The sequence below is a fragment of the Schistocerca nitens genome, chromosome 2 (assembly GCF_023898315.1).
Source record: "Schistocerca nitens isolate TAMUIC-IGC-003100 chromosome 2, iqSchNite1.1, whole genome shotgun sequence".
In the NCBI taxonomy this organism is placed as follows: Eukaryota; Metazoa; Arthropoda; class Insecta; order Orthoptera; family Acrididae; genus Schistocerca; species Schistocerca nitens.
In genome coordinates this window covers 690,065,980-690,082,038 of record NC_064615.1, presented here as the reverse complement: position 1 = coordinate 690,082,038, position 16,059 = coordinate 690,065,980, and the positions used below count along the sequence as shown (strand labels likewise).

At 44.6% G+C, this 16,059-nt stretch overlaps 1 protein-coding gene across 1 annotated transcript in view; it reads right to left on the bottom strand.

Annotated features, from left to right (window-relative positions):
• The window catches only part of LOC126235263 (uncharacterized), a 606,153-nt gene that overhangs the window by 514,971 nt on the left and 75,123 nt on the right, over nt 1-16,059 (bottom strand). The window lies entirely within an intron of this gene.

Here is a 16,059-nt window from a genome sequence, read left to right as displayed (position 1 = left end):
AGCGCTGCATTATAACACTCACCACTTTTGAGCAGTACCGAATTTCTGTTGCTACACGGTAAACCACTAAAATTTGGCCGGCCGGGATGGCCGAGCGGTTCTAGGCGCTTCAGTCTGGAACCGCGCGACCGGTACGGTCGCAGGTTCGAATCTTGCCTCGGGCATGGATGTGTGTGATGTCCTTAGGTTAGTTAGGTTTAAGTGGTTCTAAATTCTAGGGGACTGATGACCTCAGATGTTAAGTCCCATAGTGCTCAGAGCCATTTGAATTTGAACTAAAATTTGTCTTGAGGGAGTTCAGTATCACTGTTAAGACAACGAGATTATTTACAGCTAAGCATTTCATTTCAAAATTATCTTCAGGGGCAGTTCAGTTGATGTTTAGTTCAGATCTCATTTCTTTGTCAGACATTCTTACTCTTACAGTGCAGTGTTACATGTTCACGTGTGTGCCATTTGATGTTACAAATCCTACTTCGTCAGTTTTGGTATCTATGTTTGTAGAGCATTTCAGCAGAAGCAGATCGGACATTTATTCTTCCAAAGTTCGGTTTCTACTTTTATACAAGATTTTTACTCAGTTTTGTGTGCTGCAACTGCAAGACACTTACTGTGATATCGCGCACTTTAGGTTCACTGCACTGCGCAACACACAATTTCACAGTACAGCTTCTTCAGGATACAGTTTTAAGTTTTCCGATTATTTTTAGTAAAATTTAACTGGAATACAGTTAGCCAATTTCAGATAGATTTCTAAGTCTTGCCAGATAGTGTTCACGCAAGCACATGACCTGCACTGTTCAGATGGCAGAACGTTCACATTACAATACACAACACACACGAAAATTAAGAATAGGAGACCAATGTAAAAAACAAACAAAACAGCTAAAACTCTAACGTGGGATCCGCACCAAATCTCTAGACCCTACTCGATGTTTTTTACATCCACGGAGTTTTATCGCGCTTTACAGTCCAACTAACAGCAAGAAGAGATCTTACGATTATCCGCAAGAGGCCCAGATCTAACAATCTGAGCCATAGTAGCATCACATTCCCTCCCTCCTCCTCCCTCCCCAAGGACGAAACAAGCAATCTGCTATTACAAAATTACGATCAGCGCAATTTCCACAACTGGTGCCTTATGATTACATTGGAAACACGATTTACAGCGATTGTAGGGAATGACTCGTTATTTGTGAAACCGCTGTTGATACTGCTTGCACAACAACAAAATATTTCCCCTGAAACTTACAAGTTGTGACACTGGCTGCCCCTCATGAATCACTTTATCAAAGCGAATAATTCTTAATTACATTCATATTCTTTCTATAGCGTTGGGGAAAAACGTGTGGTGAAAGCGTAATTAAAGTCAAACTCATTTTTAAGCAGAATTGCATATTACTCGTGGGACGCCCTCGCAGCGGAGCCGCCGATTGCTGGGCACACACGGCACAGGGAATACTTTGTAATTAAGCGCCCCCACAGAGAGGTTGCACAAGTCGACCATTTCCGTTTCATTTACGTATTCCACACACCGCACTCCCAGGCAAAACTACAGAGATTAACGCCAAGACCAGATAGAGGAACCGAGGAGCGGACGCCGACAAAGGTGAAGGGAGAATTGTGCAACATGAAAGCGTAGTTCATAACGAAAAATCTTCAACATTGACTCGCGTAGACTGACAGAAGAAAATGCGGGAAGGGGAACGTGAACAGATACCAGGTAGGTGGAACGGTTGTGGTGACACATACATAAATACATACCTACGCTTGAGCGTGTTTCAGTTCTTTATAAGAATTGGATGCGCCCAGAAATTTTATACTTCAAAGTTTGTTAGACATTAGCTTCACTTCGGCTAAAATTTTTGTTAATGTAGTAGTTACCGTGGAACAAGGATAAAAAATGAAACATTGCAGGTTTAGTTGTCTAATGAGCTTGCTGCGATACTAGTCTTACACTACCAAGCAAATAAGTTCTTTCTCCGACAGCAAATGTATATTTAATTATTGAACTGTGTTCTTGGAGGAATCTAATATAATTCATAAAAGGCGAACATAATTCTCAGTTTCCCGACAAAAATTCAATGCCGGACAAAGGCCAATGTTCAAAGTTGCCTTGGGCAACAATGGACCGAGCTATCTGCACACGACTGGAAACCTTACTTCACCTAGTGCCAGTACGTGTCTCCTGTTTTGAGTTATACACATATGGCCCGCAAGCCGTCCTACGGTGTGTGGCGGAGGGTACTTTGTATACCGCTGCCAGTGTCCCCTTTTCCTGTACCAGCCGCGTACGGTTCACGGAAGAACGGTTGTTGGTAATCTTTCGTTTGGGCTCGAATCTAATTTTATTTTGATGCTCTTTTCGCGAGAAATATGTAGGAAGAAACAATATATTGGCTGACTCTTCTAGGAACGTACGTTCATGTAACTAACAGTAGACCTTGCGGTGATGCAGAAAGCCTCCCTTGCACCACCTGCCACTGGAGCTTGTTAAAAGAACCTGTAACGAAACGTGCTGCTCTTCTTTGGATCTCCTGTACTTCCTCTGTCAGTCTCGTCTGGTACGGATTCAATACTGGCGAGTAATGTTCAAGTATTAGTCGAATGAGTGTTTTGTAAGCTTGTTGATGGACTAAATTTTCTGAGCGTTGTTCCAATGAATCTCAGCCTGGCATCTGTCTTAATCGCGGTTAATTTTATGTGGACGTTCCCCTTCAAATCACTCCGTACGCATACGGCTAGGTATTTTGTGGGAAGAAACTGCTTCCAGTAATTCGTATGCAATACTATAATCATACAATAACATGCCTTTCTGCCTATATATTGCAATACTTTACATTTATTTATATTTAGAGCCAATTGCCACTCCGCGCACCAAACGCATATCCTCTGCTCGTTTTCCTTCATTTCACTACAATTTTGTAGCGTCTTAACTTCTATGTACCTACACTACAGCACCATCCGCGAAAATCCTTGTGGAACTTCCGACGTCCATCTACTAGGTCACTCATAACACTCCTCTCTATTCAGACTGACATGCTGTGTCCTGTTTGATAGAAATTCCTCAATCCTATCACACCGTTGCAATGAAATTCCGTACGCCCAAATTCTGCTGATCTGGCGACTGTGCGGAACTCCATCGAATGCCTTTCGGAAGTGAAGGAACACTGTATTTACCTGGGGTGCATGTGTCTACTGCTTTTTGTATCTCGTGAAAGAACAGAGCGAGCTGGGTTTCAAACGATCGTAGTTTTGTTTTCGGAACCCATGTTGGTTCCTGTAGATTTTCGGCCCCTAGAGATGTCCCAATACGCGAGCATAAAACATGTTCCAAAATTCTACAGCAGATCAACGCCAGGGATTTTGGCCTATAGTTCTGTGCGTCTGTTTCGCGACCCTTCTTGAAAACGTTATTTACCCCTGCTTTTTTGCTATGATTAGGAACACTGCGATCCCCCAGAGACCTATGGTACACTACTGCTAGAAGAGGAGCAAGTTCTTTCACATACTCTATGTAGAATAGAATCATATCCTTTATATCTAAATAGGCTGTACTACTCGTAGAAGGAATGACATCGTAGACACGCTACACAGGGTCGTGAAATTCCTGAGTTATTAGGACTGAACAGTTCGTCTTTTGATTGGTGCAATACATTCGTAAACTTCAGAAATTAGCACTGATGGTTTGTTTGTTAACATTTTGCTCAACATCTTTTTTTAAAAAAATTAGTGCAGTAGTAAAAATAGAAACTGAAAATGAAGTTCGTCGGAATTTGTAAAAGAATTTATTCCAGTGCATTTAGTGTGAGAACAGAAGTGGGCTTGATTAATAATTTTAGTTTTTGTCAGTATTTTTTTTTTACTTTAGGTCAGCAACCCTCAAAAAAAAGTTATACATTTTCAAGATCACACATGTATTACAACCACCTAAACACGAACTGTTCGCAGTTCGAAGCCGCTAAGTGCAATGAGTAAGAAATGATTTAAGTATTGCATCCATTTTCTGACTTTAGTTGTTTTCCGAACACCTTAGCGTAATTTCATTCTTAACAAGTTATCTAGTTACAACATATTTGCATTCACAGTGTCTACACTTACACAAAAATTGTCGCATTTGCTAGATGAAGACTTAAGCGAGGTAAATGGTCATTCACTATGTCCCGTGTGTTAGTTAATATCTATACCGACAACATAGCACAAACGGCGGAAAGAAAACATTGCCATCGAGAATAAAAGTCTGGAATCGGAGACACTAACATTTGATATTTATGATAATCATCCATTCTGATTAGCAAAAACTACGTATAACGTGCTTGCTTGCTCTTTCACGCTCTGCGTAAATTTTCTAACTGCGAACGACCGACGTAAACTCTTAATTCCAACGTATTTTCAGCTTAGAAATAACTGTAACCAGTAATTTTTTTCTTTCCACAATCCATTTCAAAGTACTATAACTATCACCACATGGATTTAACTACTGTTAGTATGTCGCAGATGTTTTGAGCAGGACTTTCTGAGGAAGCAGTCCCCCCCCCCCCCCTCCCCATGTTTGGGTGGATACGGGCTGCTTACAGATTGCTCCACTTTGCGTAAACAGTAAAAGTAATAACCGTGGCAGTAGCCTGGGATGATCTAAGAAAACGGCAAAAAAATAAAAGTGCCAACGTTCGTGTCGATTTATCTGTTGCGGGTTTAATAAAGTGAAACAATCATCTTTCTGAAGGTTGTTCCGAACTTCACAGTGCTTTATCAGCCAGTTATCGGGGGCCTACAGGTTAACGTCGATTCCGAACCACGGCGTAAATCGGCATGTAACATAAAAAAATTGCCGTACATGAAAGAAGTGATAAGCGACAAGTGGCAAAAAACCTAGCATTGACCCACTGCGCTTAGATTTTTTTTTTTTTTTTTTTTTTTTACAGCACAGTGGGTATGTACGACCAGTGGAGGAACGCAGAAGCACGTTTTACGACGCCTCACCAGATTTCGAGCCTGTCGTGAGGTGGTGTAAATTTATGCCGTTACAGCCTGGTAGACCCTGGCAACCAGGTCGATAGGACTCGCTGCTCGTGTTTTCGTCTGGCCTGCATAACCGGATTTCGTCTCTGGTAACAGAAGAATGATCGAATTATGACGTCGTGTAAATGCAGGCAAGCTAATGTTTCGACCTTTTATTAAAAGAACAACAGCTTTTTGTGATGATTAATGTTCGAAATGATTATTAAACAGGAGATTTGGAAGTGAACGGCACCAACATCATCTGAACGTCTTCCACCATTCAAATACAAACGGAAGTATACAATACGTCTAAATATATACGACACAAACCGCTGTGCGGTGCATAGTGGTGGATATGTTTCACGAATACGAGCCATTCACATCTTATTTCATTCTACATGAGCACCCAAATCTCTTCTCTCATTCTCGTGGGCCCTGTGGCACATACGCAGTCTAACTGTTCCCCCGTTTCGTTGAAGTACTAAATTTGTCTATGCTGTTTTCGCAGAAAAAGCGATGCCTTTCTCCTGAACAGTTTCATTTAATTACTCTTAGCATCTTCATTACATTTCCATACAGCCTACACTAACTTGATCTTAGTAGCATATCTGTAAATTCATCAGGAGTGTTATTATACCTGTTTGTGTGCAGGAGCAGTACTCTACAATAGGTTGCACACAATATCTTACAAGCGATTTGTTTCACAGATGTTGTTTGTTGTTGTTGTGGTCTTCAGTCCTGAGACTGGTTTGATGCAGCTCTCCATGCTACTCTATCCTGTGCAAGCTTCTTCATCTCCCAGTACTTACTGCAACCTACATCCTTCTGAATCTGCTTAGTGTATTCATTACTTGGTCTCCCTCTACGACTTTTACCCTCCACGCTGCCCTCCAATGCTAAATTTGTGATCCCTTGATGCCTCAAAACATATCCTACCAACCGGTCCCTTCTTTTTGTCAAGTTGTGCCACAAACTCCTCTTCTCCCCAATTCTATTCAATACTTCCTCATTAGTTATGTGACCTACCCATCTAATCTTCAGCATTCTTCTGTAGCACCACATTTCGAAAGCTTCTATTCTCTTCTTGTCCAAACTATTTATCGTCCATGTTTCACTTCCATACGTGGTTACACTTCATACAAATACTTTCAGAAACGACTTCCTGACACTTAAATCTATACTCGATGTTAAGGAATTTCTCTTCTTCAGAAATTATTTCCTTGCCAACTTCCCCAGTACTGTTCCGGCAGATCTAGTACTTCGCTGCAACTGACCTCACGTTTTTCACTTCACATAACTTCCTGCTATTATCTTTAGTATTTGAATGGTATGACAGAGTGCACATTTTTACAACCAATCAGGTGAATTATTAACCTTAGATTTTTTTTCTCTTGTTGCTCGATGTCTACGGAGACCTAGCATTGAACAAAAGCACGGTGAGTCGTAGGTCATCGTCGCAACAAGGTCGCACAAACTTGCCCGATCTCAACGCTACAGCCCGCATCCCGTGGTCGTGCGGTAGCATTCTCGCTTCCCACGCCCGGGTTCCCGGGTTCGATTCCCGGCGGGGTCAGGGATTTTCTCTGCCTCGTGATGGCTGGGTGTTGTGTGCTGTCCTTAGGTTAGTTAGGTTTAAGTAGTTCTAAGTTCTAGGGGACTTATGACCTAAGATGTTGAGTCCCATAGTGCTCAGAGCCATTTGAACCATTTGAACTCAACGCTACAGCCCGGAACTCGCACCTTCCGACTTCCGTCTGCTTGGTCCAATCAAGCGGGAACCAGTACGTGCATGGTGGGGAGCTTATTACTGCAGCAAGACGTTGGCTCCGACATCGCCCAATAAAGTGGTACCGATACTACGCGGGCACACAGGCCCAACCAATAAGGTGGCGTAAGGCCGTCGCATTGAACGGAGGTTATGTTGCAAACTAGGATTTTGTAGCCAAAATAGTGGGAAATAATACGGTTCATTGCAATCACGAATAAAATCGACATACGTTCAGAAAAAGAAGTGCTGCATTATTTATTGAACTTCCCTCGTATTTGGCCTCTATTAACGAAAAAAATTTTAGTCTCACTACGAAATATAACTGCGTTCTTATAACATTTTAGTAGAAAATATTTCTGAGCGTGCATAGTAAAGCACATTAGCGGATGAAACATGACATCTCCGTCAGAATCTCTACGTAACACCCTCGTCATTGGGTTGAGATCTTTCACTTTCGTAGAAGTAACCGCTGTATTGAACTTTCGTGTCTGAATTCTGCCTATCAGGATGATGATGACCTAACTGAGCCATTCGCACACATTTTTTTAAATATATATATATTTTTAAATTCATCTCCTGCCTTCCACTATCTAGCTCTCATTCCACTGACAATCATCACTGTATCTCTTCCGCCAGCTCTGCAACAGTAATTCTAAAAAATGGTTCAAATGGCTCTGAGCACTATGGGACTCAACTGCTGTGGTCATAAGTCCCCTAGAACTTAGAACTACTTAAACCTAACTAACCTAAGGACAGCACACAACACCCAGCCATCACGAGGCAGAGAAAATCCCTGACCCCGCCGGGAACCGAACCCGGGAACCCGGGCGTGGGAAGCGAGAACGCTACCGCACGACCAACAACAGTAATTCTCTTTGTATAGCAAATGTAGTCGCAAATTGGACAGATCCTCTGTCGCGTTTTGGGCACTGCTCAAGTGTGAGTTGTGCCGGAGGAATTTTTTCTTTTTTTACATCCCAAGAATCTATCTTGTCTGCTGAGCCCACTGTATTTCATTCGGACTAACATCGGAAGGTCTCACGGATGTGTCTGAAATGGGTAACTTGTTGAAAATATACGAAATCTAACGTTATTAAGGATCTTTCTACAGCTCATTGAATCGACAGTTTAATATTTGAGACGAGTTTTCACTTGTCTCGTGATCGAGAATGTTCACATGAGACAATGTATCTACGAATAATTTTGTATAACTGACATAACACTGCCTTTGAAAACAACAAAGTTGAAACGCGTAAGGTTGTTGGAAAAAAAGTGTGGTCAAGACATAAGAAAAGTTATCAAAAGTACTCCCAAATGGGCGCGTCGTCTCTCAGCATTTTCATGCAAATTGCAGCTAATATGTAAAAATGCTAGCAATTTTACAGGAACACATACAAATAAAATGCTATGACAATGGCTAATGGAGATTAACATGTAAATGATATTTATTTGCGCTACTGGGCACTATTATTGTTTAAAAAACGTTTAGAGACACAAGGATATAAAATAACACTATGGCTTGGACTTGCCGTTACCCATGTGTAAATTGAGTAGCAAGTATAACATTCTGCTTCCTGAGAAACGAATGATTCTTAGTGTTGGACTAAAATTGTTAGATCTACATGCTAAGGCTAGATTTTTTTCAATGAAATAATATATAATACAAGAAGATCGAACAGTATGCTTTACAGAATTACAACACTAAATCCAAGACTCAACAGCTCATTATAATCTCCAAAGGTATCTCCTGTTTGAAGAAGATGGGTTATTTTTAAAACAGCTGCAGGATCTGCAACGTTGAGACCACGCAGTCCCCTTAGAAAGCTGCTGCAGTGGTCATAACAGTCTCTCCTTTGCGTATTGCATATACACTTAGGCGCCAAAGAAACTATTATAGGCATGTGTATTCAAATAGAGAGATACGTAAACAGGTAGAACACGACGCTGCGGTCGGCGACGCCCGTACAATACAACAAGTGTCTGGCGCAGTTATTAGATCGGTTACTTCTGCTATAACAAGGTTATCAAGATTTAAGTGACTTTAAACGTGGTGTTACACTCGGCGCACGAGCGATAGAACACAGCATCTCCGACTCAGCGATGAAGTGCGGATTTTTCCGTAGGACTATTTCACGAGTGCACCGTGAATATCAGGAATCCGTTAAAACATCAAATCTCCGACATCGACGCAGTCGGAAAAAGATGCTGCAAGAACGGGACCGCCGGCCGCGGTGGCCGTGCGGTTCTAGGCGCTACAGTCCGGATCCGCGGGACTGCTACGGTCGCAGGTTCGAATCCTGCCTCGGGCATGGATGTGTGTGGTGTCCTTAGGTTAGTTAGGTTTAAGTAGTTCTCAGTTCAAGGGGACTGATGACCTAAGATGTTAAGTCCCATAGTGCTCAGAGCCATTTGAACCATTTGAAGAGCGGGACCAACGACGACTGAAGAGAATCGTTCAAAGTGAAAGAAGTGCAACGCTTCCGCCAGTTGCTGCAGATTTCAGTGCTGGGCCATCAACAAGTGTCAACGTGCGAAGCATTCAACGAAACATCAGTATTGGCTTTTAGAGCCGAAGGCTCACTCGTGTAACCTTGATGACTGCACGACACAAAGCTTTACGCCTCGCCTGGGCACGTCATCACCGACTTTTTACTGTTGACGACTGGAAACATGCTGCCTGGTCAGACGAGTCTCGATTCATATCGTATCGAGCGGATGGGCGTGTACAGGTATGGAGACAACCTCTTGAATCCATGGACCCTGCACGTCAGCGGGGGACGGTGGCTCTGTAATGATGTGGGGCGTGTGCAGTTGGGGTGATATGGGACCCCTGAAAAGTCTTGATACGACTCTGACAGGTGACACGTACGTAAGCATCCTGTCTGATCATCTGGATCCATTCATGTCCATTGTGCATTCCGACGGACTTGGACAATTCCAGCAGGACAATGCGACACCCCACACGTCCAGAGTTGTCACAGAGTGTCTCCATTAACACTCGTCTGAGTTTAAACACTTCCGCTGGCCACCAAACTCCCCAGAAATGAACATTATTGATCATATCTTGGATGCCTTCCAACGTGCTGCTCAGAAGAGATCTCCAACCCCTCGTACTCTTATGGGTTTATGGACAGCCCTGCAGGATTCATGGTGTCAATTCCCTCCAGCATTACTTCTGTCATTAGTCGAGTCCATGCCACGTCGAGTTGCGGCTCTTCTGCGTGCTCGCGGAGGAGCTACACGATATTAGGCAGGTGTACCAGTTTATTTGGCTCTTCAGTGTATATACACTGCAAGCTGTGTGTGGCTGGCGGAGCTTCACATCAATATTAGCCATTTCCTATCCTATTTCATTACAGCATCGGTATGAGCCCTAACCGCGTATCATATTCTCAAGATAATTACGCAAGGTATTCTATGAAGGCAGGTTTCTTCTACACACTTCTATGCGCTAGTTACTTCCTCCAGCACTTAAAACGACCCGCTCAGATAGCCGCGAGCGTTAGCTCACCGCCTCCAACATTTAGGCAACATCGGACAGATTCCGGCATGGGCGACCTAGTGATAAGCTTAGCTGGCTTAGAGAAATAGCTGAAGGATTTTAAAGCAGTACTCTAGAGCACAGGCTCCTTACCTAGCTTGAAATTATCTGGAATCTCTCCCCCAGCATAAAGTTCCAAGCGGCTGGAAAAAAGTACAGGTGATTCCAGTATAAAAGAAAGGTAAAAGAACGGAATGGCAGAATTACAGACCAATATCCTTAACATCGATTTGCTGCAGAATCTTTGAACATATTCTCATTTCGGATACAATAAACTTTCTTTGGACAGAAGCTCATGTGCACGAATCAGCACGTTTTTAGAAAGAATCGCTTGTGCTCTACTCAGCTTGCTCTTTTCTCACATAATATGCTGTCAGCTATGGATAAAGGGCAACAGGCAGATTCAACATTTCTAGAAAGCATTTGACACTGCGCCCCATTGAAGGTTGTTAACGAAAGTATGAGCATACGGAATAAGTTCACAGATATGAGGGCGGCTCTAAGACTTCCTAAATAACAGAACCCAGTATGTTGTCCTCGACGGCGAGTGTTCACCAGAGACAAGCGTGTTGTCAGGAGTGCCCTAGGGAAGTATTATAGCACCCTGTTGTTCTATGTATACATAAAAGAGTTGGCTGACAGAGTGCGCAGCAGTGTGCAGAATCTGGGCATGACGTTGCAAACCGATGTGAGGTGGAACGAGCGTGTGAGATCTGTGGTAGAGAAAGCGAACGGTCGAATTCGGTTTATTGGGAGAATTTTAGGAAAGACTGGTTTACCCGTAAAGGGGACCGCATGTAGGACGGTGGTGCGACCTATTCTTGAGTGTTCTCTTGAGATCCGTACTACACTCCTGGAAATTGAAATAAGAACACCGTGAATTCATTGTCCCAGGAAGGGGAAACTTTATTGACACATTCCTGGGGTCAGATACATCACATGATCACACTGACAGAACCACAGGCACATAGGCACAGGCAACAGAGCATGCACAATGTCGGCACTAGTACAGTGTATATCCACCTTTCGCAGCAATGCAGGCTGCTATTCTCCCATGGAGACGATCGTAGAGATGCTGGATGTAGTCCTGTGGAACGGCTTGCCATGCCATTTCCACCTGGCGCCTCAGTTGGACCAGCGTTCGTGCTGGACGTGCAGACCGCGTGAGACGACGCTTCATCCAGTCCCAAACATGCTCAATGCGGGACAGATCCGGAGATCTTGCTGGCCAGGGTAGTTGACGTACACCTTCTAGAGCACGTTGGGTGGCACGGGATACATGCGGACGTGCATTGTCCTGTTGGAACACCAAGTTCCCTTGCCGGTCTAGGAATGGTAGAACGATGGGTTCGATGACGGTTTGGATGTACCGTGCACTATTCAGTGTCCCCTCGACGATCACCAGTGGTGTACGGCCAGTGTAGGAGATCGCTCCCCACACCATGATGTCGGGTGTTGGCCCTGTGTGCCTCGGTCGTATGCAGTCCTGATTGTGGCGCTCACCTGCACGGCGCCAAACACGCATACGACCATCATTGGCACCAAGGCAGAAGCGACTCTCATCGCTGAAGACGACACGTCTCCATTCGTCCCTCCATTCACGCCTGTCGCGACACCACTGGAGGCGGGCTGCACGATGTTGGGGCGTGAGCGGAAGACGGCCAAACGGTGTGCGGGACCGTAGCCCAGCTTCATGGAGACGGTTGTGAATGGTCCTCGCCGATACCCCAGGAGCAACAGTGTCCCTAATTTGCTGGGAAGTGGCGGTGCGGTCCCCTACGGCACTGCGTAGGATCCTACGGTCTTGGCGTGCATCCGTGCGTCGCTGCGGTCCGGTCCCAGGTCGACGGGCACGTGCACCTTCCGCCGACCACTGGCGACAACATCGATGTACTGTGGAGACCTCACGCCCCACGTGTTGAGCAATTCGGCGGAACGTCCACCCGGCCTCCCGCATGCCCACTATACGCCCTCGCTCAAAGTCCGTCAACTGCACATACGGTTCACGTCCACGCTGTCGCGGCATGCTACCAGTGTTAAAGACTGCGATGGAGCTCCGTATGCCACGGCAAACTGGCTGACACTGACGGCGGCGGTGCACAAATGCTGCGCAGCTAGCGCCATTCGACGGCCAACACCGCGGTTCCTGGTGTGTCCGCTGTGCCGTGCGTGTGATCATTGCTTGTACAGCCCTCTCGCAGTGTCCGGAGCAAGTATGGTGGGTCTGACACACCGGTGTCAATGTGTTCTTTTTTCCATTTCCAGGAGTGTAGGTCCGAATGAAGGAAGACATCGAATTCAGAGGCAGGCTTCTAGATTTGTTAGCGGTAGGTTAGAACAACACCGTAATGTTACAGAGATGCTTCGGGAACGGAAATGGGAATCCCTCGAGGCGACATTCTTTTCAAGAAGCACTACTTAGACAATTTAGAGAACCGGCATCTGCAGCTGACTGCCGAACGATTCTCTTGTCGCCAATATACACTGCGCGTGAGAACCAGGAAGATAAAACACGAGTAATTAGTGCCCATACGGAGGCAGAGAGTCATTTTTCCCTCGTTGTATTTGCGAGTGGAACAGGAAAGGAAATGACAAGTAGTGGACCAGGGTAGCCTCCGCCACGCACCGTACGGTGACTTGCGGAGTATCTGTGTAGGTGTAGAAGCGTCGGCACCGGGCAATTAACGGCGAGAGCCGGTGTGTCGGCCAGCTTTATTTTTTTTTTTCGGCTGTTTCCCACATCCGACTAGCGTAGTACAAGGCTGGTACTCGTGACCCGTCCCAGTTACTCTATTCGCAAACGTTTTCACACTTTCACACGTGGTAACACTGGACGCAGACAGCTGGGATACACAGATTCGCACCAGGGGGAAGGAGTGGCGACAGGAAGGGCTACCGGCCACACACTGCCACTAACAGTGCCTAATCCGGAATATCTTTGTAATGTGACGGGATTTTCGAGGACATTGGGTGCTTTTGTCGTCTGACCGCCAGAAGGACATTTATTTCTTTACAAAAGTAATTAAAGAGTTTCTTCGCATTATAATGCTATGAAATAGTTACAAAATTTTTCTTTTTTTATGTTTCACTTTGTGCTAGAGGGGATCGTTGGTTATATTACTATGAAGGGTGGAAATAAATATTTTGGTGGTGTAGTGTTAAAATTAAGCCACGCTATATGAAAATTTTATTCAAATAAACAATTACCCTATGTTACTGGAAGCTTTAAGAAACGATGAAAGAAATTAAATGTTTCTTATAAAGTGAAACAATCTAAGAACATACATTGCTCTACCAATAATATAAACAGATCGAACTTATAGAGGAATTACAGGCTGTCAAAACATTAAAAGTTAAGTTAACGGAAAGACGGAAGTTAGGAACGCAAAAATTGCATACTCAGTTTAATGGACGTGTAGTGAAGGAGAATTCTGTCCCGAGTTGACGCTATAGCAACGAACGAATGAAGTATAAAATTATCTCTGGTTGACGCTATAGCAACAAAATACACACATCAAAATAAGTTTTGCATCACTTTGGTTCAGAGAGTTCCGGAATCTGTACAGAAAATTGGAATAGAGATAAACATAAACACCATTTTTGTCCTTTTTATTGCTCATGAAAACCACACATTGCGTGTTGTACCACCTTCAGATGTGGTGGTCCAGATAACTGTACACATCGGTACCTCTAATACCCAGTATCACGCCCTCTTGCATTGATGCATGCCTGTATTCGTCGTGACACACTATCCACAAGTTCATCAAGGCACTGTTGGTCCAGATTGTCCCACTCCTCAACGGCGATTCGGCGTCAATTCCTCAGAGTGGTTGGTGGGTCACGTCGTCCATAAACAGCCCTTTCAATCTATCCCAGCCATGTTCCACAGCGTTCTTGTCTGCCACCTCTAGTCGAGCGATGTCGTTATCCTGAAGCCATTCACAAGATCTGACGATGGGGCCGTGAATTGTTGTCCATGAAGACGAATGCCTCGCCAGTATGCTGCTGATATGGTTGCACTATCGGTCGTATGATGGCATTCACGTATTGCACAGCCGTTACGGCGACTTCCATGATCACCAGCGGCGTACGTTGGCCCCACATAATGCAACCTCAAAACAGCAGGGAACCTCCACCTTGCTGTATTCGCTGTACAGTGTGTATAAGGCGTTCAGGCTGACCGGGTTGCCTCCAAACACGTCTCCGACGATTGTCTGGTTGAAGGCGTATGCGACTCTCATCGGTGAAGAGAACGTGATGCTAATCCTGAGCGGTCCATTCGGCATGTTGTTGGGCCCATCTGTACTGCGCTGCATGGTGTCGTGGTTGCAAAGATGGACTATGCCATGGACGTCGAGAGTCAAGTTGCGCATCATGCAGCGTATTGCGCACAGTTTGAGTCTTAACACGACGTCCTGTAGCTGCACGTAGAGCATTATTGAACATGGTGGCATTGTTGTCAGGGTTCCTCCGAGTGCAGTCATCCACTGCAGTAGTAGCTCTTGGGCGGCCTAAGCGAAGCATCTTCGACAGTTCCTGTCTCTCTGTATCTCCTCCATGTCCGAACAACATCGCTTTGTTTCACTCCGAGACGCCTGGACACTTCCCTTGTTGAGAGCCCTTGCTGGCACAATAATGCGGACCCGATCGAACCGCAGTATTGGCCGTCTAGGCACGGTTGAACTACACCTGGTGGAATGACTGGAACTGATCGGCTGTCGGACCCTCTCCGTCTAACAGGCGCTGCTCATGCATAGTTGTTTACATCTTTGGGCGGGTTTATTGACATCTCTGGTCAAAGGGACTGTGTCTGTGATACAATACCCACAGTCAACGTCTATCTTCAGGAGTTCTGGCAACCGGGGTGATGCAGAACTTTTTTTGATGTGTGTAATGAACAATAATTTGTGGATAATATCTTACATCGTTGTCCAAATGCAAATACTACCTGGATCAGTAAATATTCCCGGAAAGAACTTGCACTCAAACTGAAATTATTAAATTCAACTATCTAATTAAAAATATAAACAAAAGAAATGTTATGATGTTCGCGGTTCGCCAGTTCACGGTCACATATAATAAGGCGTACTACGGCAACATGAGCCCATGAAGGGACAGGAAGAAGAAGAGTGGCAAAAACGCCATCCAATGGAGCTGATTACGTTTTCTATCATTTCTATGTAATACGTAATTCATACCATGAAGTGGTCTTCAACGAAGCTACGATCGATTTAGCCCATCCCTATTCAACTGATCTAATGTTAAGTGACAATTAGTTGTTAATAACCTCGATGTCGACAGGGCATGAAACTTGGGACGTTTTTCGCAAGTCATTACCGAACCAACGGAAACATTAGTATTTTTAATAGTTCATCATCATCTACGTCAATGGTGCCATGGTTGCCGGAGTACGTTGTAATCTGTATGCTGTAGTTGTAACAGTGTTTTTCTTCATTACTGTACTTACACCTGGTCGTGCGGTAGCGTTCTCGCTTCCCACGCCATGGTTCCCGGGTTCGATTCCCGGCGGGGTCAGGGATTTTCTCTGCCTCGTGATGACTGGGTGTTGTGTGATGTCCTTAGGTTAGTTAGCTTTAAGTAGTTCTAAGTTCTAGGGGACTGATGACCATAGATGTTAAGTCCTATAGTGCTCAGAGCCATTTGAACCATTTTTTTTTTGTACTTACACCAAAATGTCTTATCAGAATTTTTTATAGCATTTTCGGTTTCCAAGGTGCAGGATGCAGCT